The 24,350-nt window shown below is 39.7% G+C and overlaps 1 pseudogene; it reads left to right on the top strand.

Annotated features, from left to right (window-relative positions):
* Positions 1-11,534, top strand: part of LOC102497679 (non-histone chromosomal protein HMG-17-like) — a 12,216-nt pseudogene extending 682 nt beyond the window's left edge.
* Positions 11,535-24,350: the final 12,816 nt, after the last annotated feature.

Here is a 24,350-nt window from a genome sequence, read left to right as displayed (position 1 = left end):
CCCCAGAATCCCTTCTCCTCTATTCTCCCCCTGAGATGGTGTATACACACACACACACACACACACACACACACACACACACACACATGCCCGATGTGAGTTTAAGCCACCGGGTCCAGGACTCGAACCACGGTTGACTACATGGGAGTCCAACAACATAGCCATTACGCCAACTGCTGGTCCCTGTTACCTGTTTTTTTAAGCTATGTTGTTAGCACACAGAACACTTCATTGTTATTTGGGGGGGAGGGGCATTTGTCACTAATGTCTGAAACTGGATTGATTTGGACATCTTTCCCTTCTAGTTTTGAGAGACTTCCTCATGGCTCTCAAGGAGAGGGATTCCCTTACACACAGCCACCTTGACACGAATGCCTTGGGGTGTGGAAACTCAACATTTCTTTTATGTCCTTTCTTTCTCTGCCTTCAGCATAGACTTAACTCCCTTTAACCAGAAACCTGTGGGGACTTGACCACAGAAAATTGGTTATGCCAGTATGTCAGGCAATCTGGACTTTCCAATGACGTTAAGATGGCGTCCTTCAAAAGAGCAGCAGTTCCTTTTCTATATTGTTGGATCTTCAAGTTGATAATTCTGCCATTTTAGTTTCCTGAAAGTCAGGGCCGGCTCCTGGAAAGTTGTTAAACAACATTCTAAATGTGAAATGTCAACCCTCACTCTAAACTTTCCCTGTTCAGAGCATCGAATGAAGACTTCACTGGGTTTTATAGTGGCTTTCTGATTTTGGTAGTCCATTGGAGAAGAGTTTGAAAGTTGTTGGATGCTGTTAACGATGGTCTGCCCATGTCCTGTCTGAAATGCCGTGATTGTTTATGAAAAGTATCTTTAATAAAGCTGGATACAGTTTGGCTTGGAAAAATAAAACAAAGCAAACAAACAAAAAAGAAAATACAGTGAAGAAAAAAGAATCACAACCCAGAGAGTATCACTCTATCTCCTCTCCTTTTTTGGTACTAGAGCTATGTGTTTCAATTTATCTCTATTTAAATATAACATTCAATCACATTTTTCATAGATTTGGGGAATATCACTCCTTATATATAGTTTTAAGTCTTATATTTTTTAAGGTTTTTGTTACAGGGAATGTACACTTGCCAGAGAAAGACGGAGAGATGGAAAGTGAGCTCTGTCCCTCTACCCCCAACCCATGCCGTAATCTCTTCTCCATTCTCTTCCTGGGACTTTGGGCACACACACATGCCTGGCATGATATTCAAGCTGCCGGATCCAGAGCTTGAACCATGGTTTGCCATGTGGGAGTCCAGCGCCTTAACCTCCACACTACCTGCTGGCCCCTAAGTCTTGTTTTTAAATGTTAGCTTTCCCCATGTCATAAATATCCAGAGGCTGTTATAAATGGGAGAGACATTGGGGTGTAGCTCTCTGATAATCTTTCTTTTGCTTTGGCTCCCAAATAAAGTTCTTTTGATGTTCTCACACAAGAGTTAACAAGTGGAAAGAAGCTTGTTACTCTTCTGGTGCTTCCTAGGGTTTCTTCTCCAAGTGATTATCTGTGAACCTTTCCAGTGCACTCATGCCCACTGTGATTTTCAGGCTGCAGGATCCAGGCCTTGAACGTGTTTGGGCATGTGGGAGTCCACTGCCTTAACCACTATGTCACCTGCTGGTCCCCTGTTAGCCTTCTTAAGACCTAAGGTTCGTACAGAATTAGTACAGAAATCATCACTTAAAGACCTATCTTGGGTATAGACTCGGAAATGTAGTGTGTGCATTACTCAGTGAGTGTAGATGTGGCGGGAGTTAGCATAGCATATCGCTTAGTCTTGGAAGTTATCACCCTCTTCTGGAAATATTAATTGTATTTTATATCTAAGATTATTTGCCACAGGATAGTTTTCTGTATCTTTACAGCTAACAGATCATTGAGTCCAAAGATAGTTGTCTCTCTGTTTTCGCTAGCTCTTTAGTTGAGTAAGGTGCCTAATGTACTAGTAAATTATGTTGCTTTTTTCCCCTCTGAAGTTATAATTGCCTAAAAAGGCAAATAAATGTTTCCCTTCTAGCTTCAGGAAAATGGCAATTAGTCATCTGTCTCAAGTTTCCTCACCTTACTGGGTTCCTACTTTTAGCAACATATGAGATCTGTTTAGATTTAGATCAATAGGATCTTGCAACAAAGGTCGTTAACTATCTCTTGCTGCAACTTTGTTTCTTATTTTGTGGGAAGCTGAGGATTAAGTTTAAATCCCATTTTATTTTAAATGTTGGATAGTTTAATTAATTTTTATGCCAGAGGGTGTGTGTATGAGAGAGAGAGAGAGAGAGAGAGAGAGAGAGAGAGAGAGAACCTCCCAACAGGCCTGGTCATGCCACAATCCCTTTTCTTTCAGTTTTCCATTTCATTAGGATCCTGGGCATACATGTGAACCTGTTGTGTTTTATGAGCCATCAGGTCTGGGACTTGAACTCTGGTCAACCATGTGGGATATGTCCTTCTCTGCATAGTACTTAACCGCTAGGGGGCTGGCCCTGTTGGATAGTTTAGTTGAAAAATAGATAGGCTACAGTAAAAGAGGGGATCTCTAGACTAGGCTAATTCACCATGCCTGAGGTGATAGGGGTGGAGGATAGGAAAAGTGTGGGAGAAAGGTCTTTGCATGACATTGTTTGCAAATGACAAGGTCTGATCAATAATATCATTAATAGTATTTTTTTATTTTTAGATTTTTTTTTGCCATAGGGCATATGTACTCGCAGGAGAGGGACTGAGGGAGAGAGAGAGGGAAAGTGAGAAATCACTCCCCAGGGGGGATGGTCACACCACAAGCCCTTCTCCTCCATTCTCCTCTGGGGACTTTGGGCACACAAACACATGTGCTTGGGTGTTTTCAGACTGCTGGGTCCGGGACGCGAACTGCTGAGTCGGCCAGGTGAGATCCAGTGCCTCAACCACCACACCACCTTCTGGCCCCACTAATATTTCACACTGTTCGTAGGATAACATTGGTAGCTAACACCTGTGGGGTAATTACTATGTGCCTGCTTCACTTAGTCCTTACAGAGGCCTATCACCACCCCCGACTTCATTTTACTGATGAAACAATGGCACAGAGAAGTATTTTGCCCAAAGTCACACAGTTTGTAAGTGGTAGAGACAGCCTATGGTCTAGTGTATGGTAGAGTAGAGGTATGTACTTCTGTAATGCATTCCAACACTTTATTTGAATAACTTTTAATTTTTGTGAACTTTAAAGTTCATATTGAACATTTTCTTGAGTTTGGCTAATGGTTAATGGGTACTTCTTATTTTATTTTGTTATTTTAAATCCTTTTCTTACTTATGGGGTGGAATTAGTTTCCCATGTGACAATACTATTATGCATCTATTAAGAATTAATTAAGTTGGGGTTGGCAGGTGGCATGGTGGTTAAAGGCGCTGGACTCACACATGGTTGATAGTGGTTTGAGTCCCGGACCTGGCAGCTTGCCTTTTTCCTTTCCCTCTCCCTCTCTTTCTCCCAGCCTGTCCCTTTCTGGTTAAATAAAAATAAATAAATAAAGTTAAATAAAATAATTCTTAAAAAATAAAATCAAGTTTATGGGCCAGCAGATGGTGTGGTGAAGGCACCAGATTCCACACGGCTAACTGAGTGGTTAAAGCCCTGGACCCGGCGGTCAGCAAAACGCATTGAGCACTCATGTGTCCAAAATCCTGAGAGAAGAACGGAGGGAGAGGGATTGACTCTTTCTTGGCTATACCCCCGGGGGGACTTCTCATTTTCACTTTTTCTATCTCTCTCCATCTCTCTCTGATGGGTGCATGTACCCTATGGCAAAACAAACAAACAAACAAACAAACAAACCCCAAAAACAAAACAAACAAACAAAAACCCCTTAAAACAACTTAATAAACTTCGGCTCTTTAAGCTGCACTGATGAAAGGTATTCTAGTCTCCAAATACAGAGTCTTCGTGTTAATGCTTCCTGCTATTCTGGCCTCTTTTCCTTTGCCAGATATTCATGTCAATGACAGAAGGTAGGTGGCAGAGGAGCAAACTTAATTTCTCACTTATTTTTATTTAGTGATACATTGGGGGAAGATTCCCTTTCCCTTCCCCTAATCTTACTACATTTAATACTATGACACTGCAAGATGCTATTTCAAGCATATACCTGAAAGAAGTTGCTTAGCTTGTGTGTGTGTGTTAAATTCATGATCGAGCACATGTATGACACAGAGAGGGCTTCAGAGGGCTTGATCATACCGCAGTCCTCTTCCTCTAGCCTCCAACCTGCTGGCGTCCTGGGCATGCACAATGCACATACCCGGATGTTTTCAGACTGTTAGGGCCAGGCACTTAAACCATGTTCCTCATGTGGCTTCTACCCTGCAGTCCACATGCTGGCACTGGCCATGCTGCTGACCGGGACACTACTCAGCTTTACTTGTTAGTGAGCCAGTGGAGGATGACAAGCCACGGTGGGACTAACTAGTTGTTACTTTGCTCTCTAATACTCTGCTCTCTACTGGTGTGGTGCTTGGTGGTGGCACCAGCCAAGAGAATTGTGACTCATAACAATTAACTTAAATTAGTGATTCTTGAAGGATGACCCTGGATCCAGCCTCCACAGTCTCTCTTGGGAACTTGCTAGAGATGCAGAGTCTTGGCCCCACCCCAGACCTCCTAAAACGGAGTCACCGCGGGTGGGCTCAGCAGGCCCTCCAGGCAATTGGAGTACTTCCTGGAGTTTGAGAATCTCTGGCCTATATTCGCTGCCAGGGGCCAGAGGAGAGAATCTACTTAGAGACCTCTGCGCCTCTGCTGTGCTTAGGGCGGTGATGGAAGCTGCCAAAACAAAATTCCCAGAGGGTTCTTTAAAAAGCTTCTGCCTCTGGCTGAGGACAGTGTAGGCTTAGGAACTAATGCTTCATTACCATACAACAATGAGAGTGGCTCTCAGAGTCTGGAATTCCTGCCAGTGCCAATTTGGGCTTTAGAGGCACACTTGGTTGTGGGACCTCACTATTTAGAGATTAGTGTCCTGGCCTCTGGGCTTGTTCATCATCTTTGGGGTAGGGAGAGCTTCTGTGGATTCCCTTTGCCCAGGAACCTTAAAAGCATCCAGAGAGAACAGGGAGATGACCAAAGCCAGTCACAGGGTGAGCACTTACTTCCAAACAAATTCTGAAAAGAGAGGATTATTCTTTCTAAATACTGATTACATAAAACCCTCGTTTCGGTATTTTAGAGTGAGTTCTTCCTAAAAGATGTAACTAGGAAAACTTGAGGCAGACATGGGAGATTTTATTTGTGTAGATGGGATATAAACAGTTGAGTAAGCAGGAGAAAAATTTACAAGCACAAATTCACTGAGTAGTTTGTGTTCTGGTGCATATAGTGGAATCTTGTTTTGCTTTACCCAGTGTAATTCAGTTTTCAGTTTATTACTTGCTGACTTATGTACTCTAGCCATAAATTAGCAGTTAGTGCAGTATCATCCACTGAAATTTGGAGAGGTCAAAAATAATTGAAGCATGGCCCAGCCACTGTGGTGCAGCACTAATGCAAGTACCCTATAAGGCTGGAAACCACGTGACCCTCTATGGGTTCGGATCCCAGGTTAATGAGAGAATGCATGTGCAGAGGTGGCCAGGATCCTGATGAGCTGGAGGACTGGGTAAAGGGGCTCGCAGTAAGACCCTGTGGGGGGTGCTTTTTTTCTTTCTTGTTCTCTCTCTCTCATGCATCTGCATATGCTCTCTTTTTTTTTTTTTTTTTTTTTAAAGTTGAGACAGATATAAGGCAGCAGAGAGTAGTGGTTAAGAGAGAGTTTACTAGCTGTGTGACCCTGAATAGATTACTTAACCTCTCTGTATTTAAGTTTTCTCCTCTGTAAAATAGGCCTTGCACTAATATTCCAGATAGAGGTTGTGTGGCTAAAATGAGATAGAACAGTGTCTGGCCCATACTATAATAAATAATAAATACTAGCTAGTACTTTTAAGACTGGACCTTATGATTTTTTAGACTACCCCCTTACCATTTTTTTACCAATGTATTTTAAAATTGAAATGTAAATGAAGTCAGGATGTTAGAATAAATGATTTGACTTAATTATTTGCTTGGACTTGATTAGTGTAAAGTTTCCTAGTGAGTGTGCTTATGTTCTGGTTATTTCATGACTTTTGGATCATTGTTTTAGATATCATGATAATTTAATTCTGAAGGTATAAAATATTGGATTAAACATGTTCTCTAAAAACGGTGTTTGATTACAGCACTGATATGGGTTTAGTTTAATGTCATTTTCTTTTCAAACTGGAATCAGGTAAAACCAAGCTATTTAGGGGTTTTGTTGGGTTCCAGTGAATTGGTTTTATTACATGCAGATAATCTTTAATTTAGAAACCTGTCAAGTTATCAATGTAAATTCGTACATTATTTTGCACTTGGAATACATTTCCTTTTGTAAATTATGTTTCTGGAATATGACCAGGCATAGGGCAGCCCCCAAAACCTATGCAATTTGAAATGTAGATACTAGATCTACAGTACACTGTAGCCTAACCATTGTGGAAGAATTTTCTGTAGGAAAATGGATTGTAAACCACAATCAGAATATCCAGACGACATTTTTCCGCTACTCTCAACCCCATCCCTGACCTCATCCATAACACGAATAATTTGCATCCAGCTTCCAGAAACCATTCTGGGGATCCAATGAGAGAAAGCTTCTGATGTCATGATGGCAAGATGTGAGTGTAAGGCTTGGAAGGAGGGGCTAGAATAGCTCTTAGGGAGGTTGGGGATATGAGGCTGAAAACTATTGGCTCTCTGCCCAGCAGAGCTCGGCTGTGGGCTCCGAGGTGCGAGATGCAGGCCAGATGAGGGAAGGTGAGTCACCAGCAGCCTGAAGGTTCATGTTGAGGCAGTTGGCAACTCTATGTACAACATTTATGACCTTCGAAAAGTTTCTGGAAAGTGAGTATTCTAAATAAAACTATACATGGATTTTAGTTGTTATTCACACCAAAATAAACTTGTACTTTAATTCCATTTTTCTGGAAACTCCAAATTTGAAGTTTTCATATAACTGTAAGCAGGAAGATGTTTGTGCCTCTTTTAATTTCTTCCTCGAGGACTTTATTCAATGAAGGGTCGTGGTTTTAGCAGTTGTAAAAGCTCACTTAAATTTTCTTTTACTTGTCTCCTTTGCTGGAAATGATTATTTTCATATGTAGTTTTTTTTTTTTCTTTCCTGTAAGTTTCTTTCTTTCCTCCATGAGTGAAAGAGACACACAGAGAGATAAACAGGCAGGCAGGCAGATATAGGCACTCCAACAGGGCCTTTTAGGCTCCAGTTCACCTCTAGCTTGAGCCGGCCTCCAATTATGGGCACACACCTGGCATGCTCAGGGAGGTCTTGGGATACCAACCAGGAACCTTCCTTCTCAGGTGGGTCAGTTATATAGAGCCTTGAGTTGCCATTGCACCACCATCTGGCCCCTTCATGCGTGTATTATTTTGCCCTTACCTTGAAGACAATACTACATAGTGTAATATCTGTAAAGCCTGTATTACTGATTACTGATAAAATACAAGAACACATTCGCTTAGTTTTATGAGGGCATGCATTTGCATTTGATTTCTGTTCAGATATTATGGGATGTGTGTGTATGTTTTAGCAAACAATATGCAGAGCATTAAAGGTCCTTTCAACTTCCACTGTGCATTCTTCGTAAAAGGATCTGAATTGTTTACAGATCCAAGAAGCTTTTGTAAAGTACACGTTTTTAAATCATGTTGAACCCGTAAAGAAAAGACAGACTTGAATTTGTTAAATGATTCCTGTCAAGTCCCATGTAGCTCCTCATGTCAAACATGACTTGAAAATATTTTTCCCCAGTGGCCATGTCTTAGCGATTTATGTTCTTTAGGGAATTCCTTGGACGGAATTAAATTCTGGGAGGTCACATTTTTCTTTCAAGTTTGATTTCCAAAGTGAAAACAAATTTCTGTTTTTAAATGTGAACTTGAAAAATAATTCAGTGAAGAACTTTTAGAACCATGCAGTGATTGTCTTGTGGGACTGGGCTTCTCCATCTCTGTAGCTAGAAATGAAATTTGACAGTTTTTTATGTACCTATAAAAATGAAGAGCAAAAGAGAAGAAGGGGTAAAAAAATGCTAAGTCTGAGAAACCTTTCTGGTCACTAAAATCTTAGTTACATAAATGTCTGTTTATGTTAATGGGACAGGATAGAATAAGAAGAGCTGTTTGTTTATTCCTGGTTAAGTATCTCCTCACCTCTCAGATGCCATTTGTAAAAGTCCTCGGACTGTTTCACTGAAAACATAAGAGCTAAAAATTAATCTTTAGTATATTTAGGAAAATTTGCAGTGAAATCCCAATCAAGTTATTAGATTCCACATTCCTGGAATCCTAATTGGTTATTCATTATTTTTTTTGATGTTTAAGCTAACGGAGAGGTAAGGGGAATAATCTGGAAAGATTTTTATGGTACTAAGTCCTGAAGAGGAATATGTTTTCTTATGTTTTGAGGGTCCTAATATAGTACTTTTAATTGAGCCAGGTGAGTAACTTTTCAGAAAGAATTGGGAAGTGTTCTGAATGACCCATTGTGTTCCCTTTGCTCAGCTAGGTTACCTCGTACACTTTCATATTGGAACTGGACTGTATTGCCCTTCAGGAGGCTTTGCATATCTAGACAAGCTGAGGTATTCTTTTTAATGACTGTGGTTTTTAAATTTTCCTGGGTGGCAGATAATACATTTCATTTATAAGTCATTGTCGAGTGGTAGGGTGATCAGAGGAATAACTGAGAAGGGGAAGGAAAATCATAAGGAAGAGGTAATAATAAAATTCTTTCTGTGGAACAGCTTGTGGCATGGTGGGTAAGGTGGCTGAATCCCACGTGGCCAACTCCGCATTGTGAATCCCAGGTCCGGCAACTTGAAAACCACACCGAGCATGTGTGCATATGTGTCTAAAATCTCAAGATGAGAGTGGATGAGAAGGGATTGCCATGTGGCCATCTCCCCTGGGGGGTGCTTTCTTGGTTTCCCTGTCCGTCTCCTGTGAGTGTGTGTACCCTATGGCAAATTTAAAACAAAACAAAACAATTCTTTCTTGACTCACAGTTATTGCAATCACTTGAAAAATAATGTAATCTTTGCGTTCAAAGATGTAACTGCTAGGGATTGTTAAACTACCTTCTTGACTTTTCCTCCAGTCCTGTGTACAGTTTCTCTCTGTGCGTTAGCTGACTTCATGACCTTGGAAATGAGCAAGGGAGTATTGGCCCAGTAGAAAAAGCCTATGAAGATTTGTTTGACATCTTTAGCTACGTTCTACAAAATTTACTTCCCTATCTCTAAACAGCATGTCCTTCCCTCCTGCCTTTTTTTTTTTTTTCCTAATTCATTTTTTTTAAGAGAAATTTTTTGGCTATAGGGTGTGTGCACTCACTGGAGAGACAGAGACAGAAAGTGAGAAATCACTCCCTGGGGCAGATGGCCACGCTGCAGTCCTTTCTCCTCCATTCTCCTCTCGGGGTTTTGGGCACGCATACATGTGTGTCCAATGTGAGTTTTAAGCTGTTGGCTCCAGGAGTTGAACCATGGTTGACTATGTGGGCATCTAGCGACATAATCATTACACCATTTACTGGTCCCGGTATTTCATGTTTTTAAACTTTCAATTATTATCTATTGACTTTTCAAGATGAGGACTTAAGTCTTTTCTCCTTGTAGCCCTCCCCCCCGTCGCCCCCCAAAGGTCTACCTCCCATCCCCATATCTTCCCCGTACAGTGTCTCATTTGGTTCACCACACAGTGTGCAGAGTGTTAGGACCGTGTATGCTATCCAGAGCAGAGCCATGTTGTCTGACCAGATTACTTTCCCTTTGGTATACAGTGTATGATTTCCCTAGCATTAATAACAGCCAATTTTAGTATATGTGTTTCTATGTGTTTATTATTTCAACCTCAAACTCTACCCTGTCAGTATCTTCTTTAAGAATTCAGTAAGATTCCCCCCGCCCCTCTCATAATTTCTGCTGTAGAGTGTGTGTACTGAGGGAGGGGAGGGAAGGAGGGGGGGAAAGAAAGAAAGAAATTGAGAAAGCCCTTTGTGGGGAGGGGAAGTCACATTGCAGTCCTTCTCCATTCTTTCCTCGGAATTTTGGGCACACATGCACCTGTGTCTGGTGGGTTTTTCTAGGCCACTGGGGTGTGGGATTCAAATTGCTCACTCAGCCATGTGGATTCCAGCTGCCTTAACCACCATGCCACTGACTAGTCCCAGTTTTCTTTTTTGGGGACAGTGTTTTTCTCAGAGCTTTGTGATCAGATTTAATCTCATCTTGGTGGATGGTCTTCTATAACTGTCAGTCAGTGATCTCCTTCACTATCATCCAAAGATTTCCCCTCTCCTCTGGGGCCTGTTTCCTTCAATACCTTCTTGGTTTACTCCTTCATTTTGGTGGAGCCAAATGGGAGCTCCAGGAGCTCCCCGAGTAAGATTAGTAGAGGTATATTTTGTTTGCACATCTACCTTCTCATTTGATTGATAGTTTTGCTGGGGATGGAGTTAAAAATTCTTTCCCCTGGGACCAGCAGGTGGCATAATGGTTACATCACTGGACTCCCATGTAGTGGAGTGCAGTTCAAGTCCTGGACCTGGCAGCTTACAACTCACACTGGGTGCATATGTGCCCAAAATCCTGAGAGGAGACTGGAAGAGAAGGGACAGTGGTATGGCCATCCCCCCCCTTGGGGGTGATTTCTCGCTTTTTATCTCTCTGTATCTCTCTGTCTCTCTGGTGAGTGCACATGCCCCATAGCAAAAACCTCTCAAAAAAAAAAAGTTCTTTACCCTTCCTACTTTGAAGACATTGTTCTTTTATTGGATTTTTGGGAAAGTCATGACTCATTTTTGCATGGAAAAACAGAAAAATATGTCATGACTTTTCTGACAATCTAATAGCTTCTTTAGTCTTTAAGTCTCTAGTGTTGGCATTAAAAAGCTCAAGAATTTTGATTTCAGATTTTTTTTTGCATATAATTTTCTTTTCCTATAAATTTATTTAAACTTTTGCTAAAGTATGTGTTTGCTCACCAGAGAAAGAAAAAGCAAGAGGGAGGAAGCACTCCTTGAGAGGGCGTGGTCCCAACAAGGTCTATTCTCTGTTACTCCGTCTCCTTAGATGCCCAGTGTGTTTCTCAAGCCTTGTAACAAGGTAAGATGAGAACCATGAGGTTGATCATGTGGAATCTGGCTGAGTTAGGTACCAAGCCACTGAGCCAGACATCTTTTCTTCTTTTAAATCTTTTGTGGTTCTAATGTTGTGAAATTCCATGATGTCTTTTGGCATATGTGTTCCAATGAACATTTTTGGGGTACTTGATGAATTCTTTGCATCTACAGATTCTTTCTCTTCAGTTCTGTACCACGTTTTTGAAATAATTTTAATTTTCTTCTTAATTTCCTCTCTTTGTATTTTTCAGTGTTCGATCTTCTGGTCTGATCCTCAAACTTTTTGATCTTTTCTCAGTGAGCTTCCATCTCATAGTCTTGTTGTTTTACTCTCTGGGACACTTCTTTCTCTTCTAGTCCTTTTATTGGGCTTTTTCATCAGAGTCCTAATCCCCAGAAATAAGCACTATTAGCATTGGTATGTAGCAGCAACATATGAAAATGCAGGATATTTCCTAACTATCAATACTCATTGATCTTCTTTCTAAATTAAGGTTGGTGAGAATATAGAAAGGATATGAAAGGGGAGAAGATAATACACAAAATATCCAGTCCTTGAGCAGGCCATGAAAGGGTCTGAAATGCTTTCTGTTAACTGTTGTGCATTTTGACTTACTTGGAATTTGGTGAGTGAATGAAATTCTAGAAGAGAACTGAAAACATTGTGGTTGAACAAACATTGACATTTTATCCTCCTTTTCTTCCCCTCTTTTTAGAATCATGTCTCAAGTATATACATTCCTGTTCAGTCCTTTCCAAGAGAAATTATGTCGTGTTGAGTGATGGTCACGCTATCCTCCTTAATTTTTTCTATATAGAAGAAGAACAGTTCTGTTTACCTGATTTTTCATTGTCTCAAGTTATGACATAATGTATAAAAATCCAAACTTTTGGTGAAGACAAGAAAGCAAGTCTTGGTGTTGAAGCTTGCTGTTTTTCAGGCTATCCTTTAACAATGCCAAAAGTCGCTACATTAAAAAAAAATGTCTTTCCTTCCTTTTACCTCCTATCGACCAGTTATAAAAGGAAATGTCCTTTAATTTCAGTAAGAACGACATTATTATACAGCAGAATATTCCTTTTACTGTCCTAGAAAAAACCTTATTAACCAAAGAGTTGAGGTAAACTGTTACTGGACTTTGAACTCTGAAACAGGCCAGGAATTGGCATTTAAACATTCAGTTTGGCTTTTCTTGTTATGCTTGTACCATTAACTAAATTCAGAAGTGGGATTCTGATTGCCTACTTTGTGTTTAGAGTGCTGACCAGGATTGCAGTTTTAGTTATTTGCTTTTGCTTTTGCTTTTGCTAAGGAATGGCCTTTTTTTTAATTTTAATTTTTTTTTTTTGAGAGAGAGATTTCTGCTACAGGGCACATGCTCTCACCAGAGAGACAGAGAAAGAGAGACAGAAAGAGAGAAATACCCGCCCGCCCCGGGGGATGGCCATGTCTCAATCCCTTGTCCTCCATTTTCCTCTCAGGATTTTGGGCACACATGCACATGTACCTGGCATGAATTTCAAGCCACTGGGTCTGGTACTTGAACTGCAGTCAGCTATGTGGGAGTCCAGTGACGTAACCATTATGCCATCTGCTGGTCCTAGAAGTGGGCATATTAAAAGGATGTCAACAGGGGTTAGGAGTAACATAGTGATTGAGGGACTGAACTTGTACATGGCTGATCACGGTTCAAGTCCCGGACTTAGCTGCTTGAAACTCACATCAGGCACAATCTCTTCTCCTCCCAAAATCCCAAGAGGAGAATGGAGAAGAGATTGTGGTGTGGCCAATCCCCCTGGGGTTGTCTGTCTCTCTGTCTCTCTATGGCAAGTGCATATGCCCTATAGCAAAATTTTTTAAAAAGAACAACAACAAAAAAGGATGTTGACAGCAGTATTATTGGGGGCCCCAAATTATCCCACAGAACATTGCTCTGGAATATTAATGGTTGCAAATGGAAAATGCAATTTGACATTAAAAAACTGACATTATATTTTATTGAAAGCATTCTTTTCATAATTGCCACATTGATGAGTATGTGTTTAATCCAGTACTGCTGGTGTTGCTAAAAACAGTGTTGAGTTTTTAAAAAATATATAATCTATAATCTATTAGCACACTTATATTTTTGGTTTGTATTCTTATTAGTCATATGATTAAATTCTCATTGAAAAGTTAGTGTTACAGAATTTCCTTCTCAGTCCTATTTCTCCCTTCAGTTATTAACTATCAGCATTTTGCTGATCTTCCTCATGAACTGTATTTTATTTTCCTCCTGTGTATCGGCACACATATAGGGGTCTGCAAAAGGTTCATGGAAAATGCATATTAGGAGAACGATGCATGGATTTCAAAAAACTTTTTGCAGCACAAAAAATGTGTATTGCAATTCCATTTTCCTTGAACTTTTTGAAGTACTTGTGTACGTGCATTTCTCTCTAAAAAATTATTGGGATGGGCCAAGAGGTGGCATGGTGCTTAAGGCACTAGACTCCCACATGGTTGACGATGGTTTGAGTCCTGGCCCTGGCATCTTGAAAATCATGCTAGGCATGTGTGCATGTGTGCCCAAAATTCTGAGAGGAGAAGGTACTGCAGTGTGACCGACCACCTCTCCCTGGGGGGTGATTTCTCACTTTCCCTCTCTGTCTCTCTGGTGAGCCCATACGCCCTATGGCAAAACCTTATAAAAAATTGAGACTATAGTTTATATAATTTGTAACTTAATGTTTTTCTCTTTCTAATAGTGTCTGACAGTTTTCTGTGTTTGTTCTTATAAATTTACGCCATTTTCTTTTGCGATTACCTAGTTTCCTGTTGGCTGAATGTCACTGTTTGTTCAGCCATCTTCGCATTGCTAAATATTTGGGTTGATTTGCAGTTTTGACCTTTTTCAATTCTGTTGTAGTGAACCTCTAATGGATACTGCACCGTCTAGCAATCTTTATAACATCTGAAATAACTGTGAAGCTGTCCTTCAAGAAGGGTGATTTTTATCATTGGGAGCGTCGTATCTGGAGGTCTAGATCCTCAAAAATTCTAACTTAGGTGCACAGAGTGAGAGTTTCCAGATTTATTGCTGGAATAAATGTCTTAACGTCATTAATTTGAACGATGATATTTATCTAAATATATCAGTCCCTGGGAGGTGTGAATGTGTGTGTGTGTGTGTGTGTGTGTGTGTGTGTGTGTGTGTAAGAGAGAGAGAGGGAGAGAGAAAGAGATGGAGAAATTTGTCTTGTGAAGGTGGTTGGCCACATCGCCGCCGCAATCCCGTCTTCTCCTTTCTCCTCTTGGGATTTTGTGCATGTAGGTACAGACACCCGGTATGATTTTCACGCTGCTGGTTTGGGATTCAAACTGCAGTCAGCCATGTGGGACCCAGTTGCCTTAACCTCAATGCCACTGTTGGTCCTCTGAACCTTTATCTAAATAAAGGTTATTTATTATTTTGATTCCTTATTGACTCCCCACCCTGCCCCAAGTTATAATTGCTGTTATTTTTGACTGGATTGCCTATCTTCCAGTTTGTCAATCTGTCTAAACATACTTACACTTTCAAAGAAATGGCATATGAAAAAGTTGTGACTATTGTTTGATTCCTCCAACCCTCGTCATTCTCCAACATGTGTTCTCATGGCACCTCCTGCCCACCAGCCCGAGAGCATCTGTAGTTTATATTATATTATATGTATTATATTGTTTTCTGTAGTGTGTGTGTCCTTAAGCACTGAGTGCCTTGAGAGCTGGCATCGCCTTGTGCATTGTCAGTTGGATACAGTGTATGTTAAATACATGGTTGAATGCATTAGTGATCTGTGAAGAGAGAGCCTGCGGTTACACTGGGGAGAAACTTGGGGACACCCGGTGACACAGCTGTAAAGTGTAGTACTCTGTGAGACAGTCTTACATGGGAAGGTTCCTTGTTAAGTCTGAAGACCTCCCTTAGTACACCAGTCACACATGGACCCGTGATTGAAGACTGTGGTGGATTGTGGCACCAAGCCCTTGTTGAAGGTGCTCTCTCTCTCTCTTTCTCTGTGTCTCTCTCACTCATGGAAGAAATAAATAAATAAGCTCAAATCATATTTACACATTGGGCATGAACTTTATCACTTGGAAGGAAAGCTTGTCCATCATTCAATGGATACAAAAATGTTTTAATGAGGCTTGATAGGATCATAGCTCTAATTAAAAAGCTGTTAGTAACGTATATGATAAAATAGAAAACAGGAGTTAAAAAAACAAATGAGGATATGGAGAAAGTGGTCTGGCTTGTATTTGTGTAGTGATAATGGAAAAAGAAATGAGATAATATTCTGACAGTTGGCCACAGATTCAACTTGCACTCATTCATTCATTCAGCTAACTCACTGAGCAGCTGATCTGTGAATGAAGCGCCATGAGGCATTGGTGGGAAGGTGTGAAGGGTGAACATGATCCAAAGGTGTGCTGAACAGATGTGAAGGGTTGGTGACCTCTGGAATGATGATGCTGACTGCAGAATTTGTTTTCTGTCCAAAGAAAAACATCTTGTAAAGTCAGGAAGGAAGAACTGGTCTTGTCAGATAATTTTGCTGGCTTTTAGACTCATAGACTTTAAGCTTCCAGGGAATATTCAACAGGATATTGGCAATATGAGTTTTTTTGAAATAGATTTTGGATTTAATCTGTGTGGAGACTAGAGTTAAAGCCACAAAAGTGAAAAACTGCAAAACATTCGATTCGAGGTCATTGGGAAGTTACATTGTCCTATGTCAAGGCATGGCATAGAAGCCCCAAGTTTCTGGAGACCCCCTCCTCTAACCAGCAAGGGCAAGATATGAGAACTGAGACAGGAACACTGAATTTGGGTGAGAGAAAAGAGAAGATGCAAAGGAGACAAAGGAAGATAAAGGGCTGAGAAACTCCCGATTTTATTGCATCTGCCTTTTATTCTACTTTTCTGACTTGGCTTCTATGATGGCTACTTTAATGTGTACTTGCTAGACCTTCGATGGTACCCAGATGTGGGGTCAAACAGCAGAAAAGAGGTGATGATGCTATGAAGGTGTATATATTTTTTCAGATGTGGTTAATATTTAAATCAGTAGACTTTGAATAAAGCTGGGTGGGCCTCATCCAATCAATTGAATGTCTTACGATCAAACAGACAAAACCCACAAACACAGACAAGGTCCCCGAGAGAAGAAATTCTGCCACAGACTGCCTTTAGACTTGAGCTGCAACAGCAGCTCTTCCCTGGTCTTTAGCCGGTGGGCCTGCCCTGCAGACCTCAGACTTGCCAGCTTTCACAATTGCATGCGCCAATTCCTTAAAATAAATTTCTTTCTCTAAATTGATCGATCGATGAATAAAGATATAGATACATGTCCATATATGTCCATTGGCATATCTCCCTGGCTCTTTCTCTGTTTCCGTTTCTATCTCTCCCATTGGTTCTGTTGCTCTGTAGGACACTAATACAGAGTTCCATGTAACTGAAGTCAAAGTTGTGTTACTGAATACAGTTATCTTTAGCAGTTAGCTTCATCTCCTATTCTTTGGTTCTTTGACAATTCTCCTTTTCCCAAGCAGTTATCCGATTCTATTCTTGCTCAGTAGGTACTCTGTGTACCTCTCTTATGTAGTTATAATTACCATAGTTGTTGGCGTTTGTGCCTGTTTCCCCAAACTAATCTGTCAGCATCCTGCAAACTAGGACTTGCTCCTGGTAGGTCGTGTAGCTCAGCCTACTTCTCATGTAAGACTTGTCACTGTGTGTATTGAGTTAGAGTTTAGCTCTGCCCAGTGTGTTTTTCAAGATGTCAGAGCTGGGATTTGTACCACAGTCAACCATATGGGATCGGACTCCCTCAACCACTAGTCTGCAAGGCCAGCCCCTAGAATTTTTAATAGACACAGGCATTCACAGTGACAGCATATTATATAATGTCTTTTGTTACTTTTTTCAAGTAAATGTCATAAAATCTTTTGCTCTTACTCATTATGCATTATTAATATTTACATAATATTCTCCTGAAGGGAAATATACATTATTTAGCCAATGTAATATATATATTTTTTTAGAATCATTTTTTATTGGGGTCAGCAGATGGTGTAATGGTTACATTTGTGTACATGCCCAAAATCCTGAGAAGAGACTGGAGGAGAAGGGATTGCAGCATGGCCATCCTCCTGGGGGGTGTTTCTCACTTTCTGTCTCTATCTCTCCAGTGAGCACACATACCCTATAGCAAAAACCTCGCTTAAAAAATTATTTTTTATTTCACTTTATTTATTTATTTGAATTTGACCAGAGAGAGGGGGGGTGGGGAGGGAGAGAAGGAGAAAGAGAGAGGGAGAGAGAGAGAAAGGGAAAGTGATAAAACAAGCTACCAGATCCTGGACTCGCCACAACTGGCCATATGGGAGTCCAGTGTCTTTAACCACTACACCCCCTGCTGGCCCCCAGGATTAAATCTGTCATTTCATCTATTTTTCTGTCTCTCTCTTTTGCTGTTCTAATAATGGGCTTAGTGAAGACGTGGGCACATGAATCTTTGTGTACTTGGCTGTTGTCTCCTTAAAATGAATTGTTAGAATTTCTGGGGCATGGATAATCAACTGTTTTGTTTGTTTTTTTTAGAGAGATTTTTGCCATAGGGTGTGTGTGCTTGTTGGAGAGACAGAGAGATAGAAAGTGAGAAACCACTCCCTAGGGGGGATGTCCACACCACAGTCTTTTTTTCTCTATTCTCCTTTTAGGATTTCGAGCACACACACACATGTGCTCAGCGTGAATTTCAAGCTGTTGGGTCTAGGACTCAAAACCGTGGTCTGCCATGTGGTAGTGCAGCGATGTAACCATTACACCATCTGCTGGTCCCAATAACCAGCTGTTTTAAAAGGGAGTTTTGGCTATATGTTATCAAAGTACCCTCCAGATATGTTTCACCAATGTACATTCATTGCAGCAGTGTATGAGAATGAAAATGCATTCTTTTCTTAAAATTTTTTTTTAAGAGAGATTTTTGCTTCAGGTCATGTGTACTTGCCAGAGAGACAGAAAGTGAGAAATCACTACCACCCTCTCTCCCTTGGGGGAATGGCCACACCACAATCCCTACTCTTCCATTCTCCTCCTGGGATTTTAGGTAAGCATACACATGCACCTGACTTGAGTTTCACTCTACCAGGTCTGGGACTCGAACCGTGGTAGGCCATGTGGGAATCCAGCTCCTTAATTATTATGCCACCTGCTGGCCCCTTCAAATGCATTCTTAAAGCCAGTCTGGTCTAGGTATATGACTGACTGATGTTTCTTCTTCTAGGACAGGTTGTCTTTTATTTTATTTTATTTTATTTTAAGTCTTGAATATTCTGCATAAGATCTTGTTTAACCTGTTCAATCTATTAGTGATTCTACCAGGATAAGTTAATAATCATCATATATCCATGCTTGTTTGGACAAAATACTCAATTATCTAAAATAGGAATAGCCAGTCTTACAGCATTCATGAATGACTCACTTGTTTGTTTGAAATGAGAAAATATGGGAGGAGGCAAGTCAAATGACTATGAATCTTCTTTAAAAGAACCATAATTCAATATGAAGAGCAAAAGACTAGCTCCAATCCCAACATTTGGAGGATATAGGATAGCACATTAAATTGTGTCGTATTTAATGTCATAAAATTCTGAACTATGGTAAGTGATGCAACGATCAGCTCAAAATAATGGCTCCCCAAGAACTAGGATCAAATCATTCAGTTTGTACCTTTACATGTTTTTGTTTTATTTGGTTGCCAGAGGGTATATACACTCATCAGAAGAGACAGACAGAGAGAGAGAGAGAGAGAGAGAGAGAGAGAGAGGAGAGAGAGACAGAGGGAAAGCACCACCAATAGAATGTGGTCACATCACAGTCCTTTACCTCCATTTCTCCTTCCCATCAGGATTTCGGGCATGTGTGCACACATACCCAGCGTGGTTTTTAAGCTTCTGGGCCCAGGATTTGAACATAGTTGGTCGTGCGAGATCTGGCTTCGAACACATAGTGCTTAACCACGGTTTATGGAGCTGAACTACCTTAATGTGTTTTTGAGTAGAAATGTTAGAAGGGTAATATTATAGCCTCAGGTTGAATTTTTCTCATGGATCATAGTTGAACTAAACTTGTAATGTTATTTAATGATAATGTAGGAACTTTTCAGAAAAGGAAGGACTCTTTGAAAGCCTGATGCTTATAACTATTTTTTGTTATTGCTTATAAAGGCAAACTTATTTAATGTGCTAGACCGTCACTTACTTTCCTTTTTTTAGCATACTATTCTAGAAGTAAGTTTTTCATTGAAATTATTCAAATCTCCTTTCCTACCTAGATTTGGTTCATTCTCCATTTAGCTCAGGGGCATTTTAGAAACTTCACATTTCTAGCCAGAAAATAAAGACATGCTTTAATAGAATCAGTCCTGATCATTCTTATCTCTGCTTACTTCTGCTAACAAGTGTAATGAAAGGCAAATCCATATGAGAAATAAAATTAGAATTTTTTTCATGTTCCACAATTTAGATTTGAATGAAATATTGTTAAATAATGGCTGGAATTTTGAAAATACATGGATAAGTTAAAGTAACTACTGGTACCTATAATTAAGTAGTTATGAGAACTGAATATATTTTGTTTTATGTGTTTATGGACAGAGTTCTATAGTTTTGTCTCCCAGATTTCAAGAGAGGAGCACTTTTTTAAAAAAATTTTTAGAGATTTTTACTAGCGGGTGCATGTACTCATTGGGAGACAGGGAGAGAGAAAGTGAGAAATCACCCCCAGGGAGGGATGGCCGTGCTGCAATCTCTTCTCTATTCTCCTCTCAGGATTTTGGGCATGCAAGCACAGGTACCTAGTGTGAGTTTCAAGCCCTCCAAGAATGGAACTGTGTTCTACCTCATGGGAGTGCAGTGCCTTAACCACCATACCATCTGCTGGCCCAGGAGACTTTTATTATAAAAATGTTTCTATATCATCAAGTCTGTGGATTTGATTCCTTAAATGTTCAAGGTGAAATACCAAGAAACATGTTAACTTGAGATTTTCTGTGCTCAGATTCACATTGTAGATCACCAAAATCTTAGATGTTCCAGCATTATTTAATGAGGAGGTAGAGAAAGTGTTTAATAAATAAGTAAATAATTTAAAAACACACTACCGACACTAGGGATGCTACTGTGTAAAAGAGTTATGTAGGTATAGTTCCCACTATGAGTTGGAGTTAGGGTTTTCAGTTGTGTAAATCTTTCAGAGAGATACAGTGTTTTAAATCATCAAAGAAGTAAGAGATACATGAGATGGAATGTGAAGAGAGAACACCATTCAAGTTGTGTGTTTTAGAAAGGGTGTGGTGGGGAAAGTAACTTCTTAATTAGCTTATTATGTTAGTTGCCTGACTTAAGATTATATTCAATTAATATAATAAGTGAAAATGTCATAAAGTATTTCACCACTGGGTAATTTTATTCCTATGCTCCTCAGTCCCCAGCGAGTCACCTGTTGGGTATTAGAGCATCATTCTGTTAACTCCAGATCTGTAACTTGGTAGGAGAGGCCCAGTGTTACCTTGGCTTTTCTTTGGTAGTGGAGAAAGAATTCTTCTTCCCAGATGCCATTTAAAAGTATCTTAAACTAGGGCCAGCAGATTGAGTTTCACTCTACCAGGTCTGGGACTCGAACCGTGGTAGGCCATGTGGGAATCCAGCTCCTTAATTATTATGCCACCTGCTGGCCCCTTCAAATGCATTCTTAAAGCCAGTCTGGTCTAGGTATATGACTGACTGATGTTTCTTCTTCTAGGACAGGTTGTCTTTTATTTTATTTTATTTTATTTTAAGTCTTGAATATTCTGCATAAGATCTTGTTTAACCTGTTCAATCTATTAGTGATTCTACCAGGATAAGTTAATAATCATCATATATCCATGCTTGTTTGGACAAAATACTCAATTATCTAAAATAGGAATAGCCAGTCTTACAGCATTCATGAATGACTCACTTGTTTGTTTGAAATGAGAAAATATGGGAGGAGGCAAGTCAAATGACTATGAATCTTCTTTAAAAGAACCATAATTCAATATGAAGAGCAAAAGACTAGCTCCAATCCCAACATTTGGAGGATATAGGATAGCACATTAAATTGTGTCGTATTTAATGTCATAAAATTCTGAACTATGGTAAGTGATGCAACGATCAGCTCAAAATAATGGCTCCCCAAGAACTAGGATCAAATCATTCAGTTTGTACCTTTACATGTTTTTGTTTTATTTGGTTGCCAGAGGGTATATACACTCATCAGAAGAGACAGACAGAGAGAGAGAGAGAGAGAGAGAGAGAGAGAGAGGAGAGAGAGACAGAGGGAAAGCACCACCAATAGAATGTGGTCACATCACAGTCCTTTACCTCCATTTCTCCTTCCCATCAGGATTTCGGGCATGTGTGCACACATACCCAGCGTGGTTTTTAAGCTTCTGGGCCCAGGATTTGAACATAGTTGGTCGTGCGAGATCTGGCTTCGAACACATAGTGCTTAACCACGGTTTATGGAGCTGAACTACCTTAATGTGTTTTTGAGTAGAAATGTTAGAAGGGTAATATTATAGCCTCAGGTTGAATTTTTCTCATGGATCATAGTTGAACTAAACTTGTAATGTTATTTAATGATAATGTAGGAACTTTTCAGAAAAGGAAGGACTCTTTGAAAGCCTGATGCTTATAACTATTTTTTGTTATTGCTTATAAAGGCAAACTTATTTAATGTGCTAGACCGTCACTTACTTTCCTTTTTTTAGCATACTATTCTAGAAGTAAGTTTTTCATTGAAATTATTCAAATCTCCTTTCCTACCTAGATTTGGTTCATTCTCCATTTAGCTCAGGGGCATTTTAGAAACTTCACATTTCTAGCCAGAAAATAAAGACATGCTTTAATAGAATCAGTCCTGATCATTCTTATCTCTGCTTACTTCTGCTAACAAGTGTAATGAAAGGCAAATCCATATGAGAAATAAAATTAGAATTTTTTTCATGTTCCACAATTTAGATTTGAATGAAATATTGTTAAATAATGGCTGGAATTTTGAAAATACATGGATAAGTTAAAGTAACTACTGGTACCTATAATTAAGTAGGTATGAGAACTGAATATATTTTGTTTTATGTGTTTATGGACAGAGTTCTATAGTTTTGTCTCCCAGATTTCAAGAGAGGAGCACTTTTTTAAAAAAATTTTTAGAGATTTTTACTAGCGGGTGCATGTACTCATTGGGAGACAGGGAGAGAGAAAGTGAGAAATCACCCCCAGGGAGGGATGGCCGTGCTGCAATCTCTTCTCTATTCTCCTCTCAGGATTTTGGGCATGCAAGCACAGGTACCTAGTGTGAGTTTCAAGCCCTCCAAGAATGGAACTGTGTTCTACCTCATGGGAGTGCAGTGCCTTAACCACCATACCATCTGCTGGCCCAGGAGACTTTTATTATAAAAATGTTTCTATATCATCAAGTCTGTGGATTTGATTCCTTAAATGTTCAAGGTGAAATACCAAGAAACATGTTAACTTGAGATTTTCTGTGCTCAGATTCACATTGTAGATCACCAAAATCTTAGATGTTCCAGCATTATTTAATGAGGAGGTAGAGAAAGTGTTTAATAAATAAGTAAATAATTTAAAAACACACTACCGACACTAGGGATGCTACTGTGTAAAAGAGTTATGTAGGTATAGTTCCCACTATGAGTTGGAGTTAGGGTTTTCAGTTGTGTAAATCTTTCAGAGAGATACAGTGTTTTAAATCATCAAAGAAGTAAGAGATACATGAGATGGAATGTGAAGAGAGAACACCATTCAAGTTGTGTGTTTTAGAAAGGGTGTGGTGGGGAAAGTAACTTCTTAATTAGCTTATTATGTTAGTTGCCTGACTTAAGATTATATTCAATTAATATAATAAGTGAAAATGTCATAAAGTATTTCACCACTGGGTAATTTTATTCCTATGCTCCTCAGTCCCCAGCGAGTCACCTGTTGGGTATTAGAGCATCATTCTGTTAACTCCAGATCTGTAACTTGGTAGGAGAGGCCCAGTGTTACCTTGGCTTTTCTTTGGTAGTGGAGAAAGAATTCTTCTTCCCAGATGCCATTTAAAAGTATCTTAAACTAGGGCCAGCAGATGGCATAATGGTTATGTCACTGGACTCCCATATAGTCAACCATGGTTCAAATCCCAGACCAGTGGCTTAAAATTTACCTCAGGCATGTGTATGCATGCCCAAGATCTCAAGAGGAGAAGGGATTGTAGTGTAGTCATTTCTTGATGATGGCCACATCATCAAGGGATGATGGGGTGATTTTTTGCTTTCTCTCTCTCTTTCTCTGTCCGGTGAGTGCATATGCCCTATAGAAAAAATCTCTCTCACTCAAAAAAAAAAAAAAAAAAAAGAAAAGAAAAGATAAGAAAAAAAGTTGTTGTAAACTTATTTATACTTTTACTAGCAGCCAAGAAAAGTATGAGGGTGATTTCATAAAAGTTAAGAATCACAATTACCTTTTCAAATACCTGCTGGACATTTTTATGTCTTGGAGTAATGTTCAGGTCCTTTGCTCATTTTAAAATTGAGTTACTCAGCCCCAGCTAGGTGCTACTTTATAGGATGCCTAAAGTTAGACTTGTGTTCATGGAAATGTATATATCAGCTGTGTTTGCTATGAAAATATTTAGATTAATTAAGGTCTTTAGTAATTCAATAAAATGTGTGTGGGGGGGAACAGTATAGAAAGCAAACATAGATACCAGAGACAGTGTGAGAGGAGAGTGGGAGATGGCAGAGGATAAGAGATAGGGAATCAAGGATGGGGAAAAAAAAGCAAAACATACAGAAAACAAGAAAGGGGAAATTATTTGCTGACAATAACATATTTGTTGATGTGCTTGATTGAGACAATATACAGTGTACCCTGGATGGAAAATCTTTTTGTATGCTGTAATGATGTACAGTGAATGAATGCAAATAAATACATTTAAATAAAATAAAATAAAATTGAGTTACTCTATTTGTTTTT

This window comes from Tupaia chinensis, unplaced genomic scaffold (genome assembly GCF_000334495.1).
Source record: "Tupaia chinensis unplaced genomic scaffold, TupChi_1.0 Scaffold000313_1, whole genome shotgun sequence".
NCBI classification, from domain to species: Eukaryota; Metazoa; Chordata; class Mammalia; order Scandentia; family Tupaiidae; genus Tupaia; species Tupaia belangeri.
The sequence above is the reverse complement of the archived record's forward strand: the minus strand, read 5'-3'. Positions and strand labels throughout refer to the sequence as shown.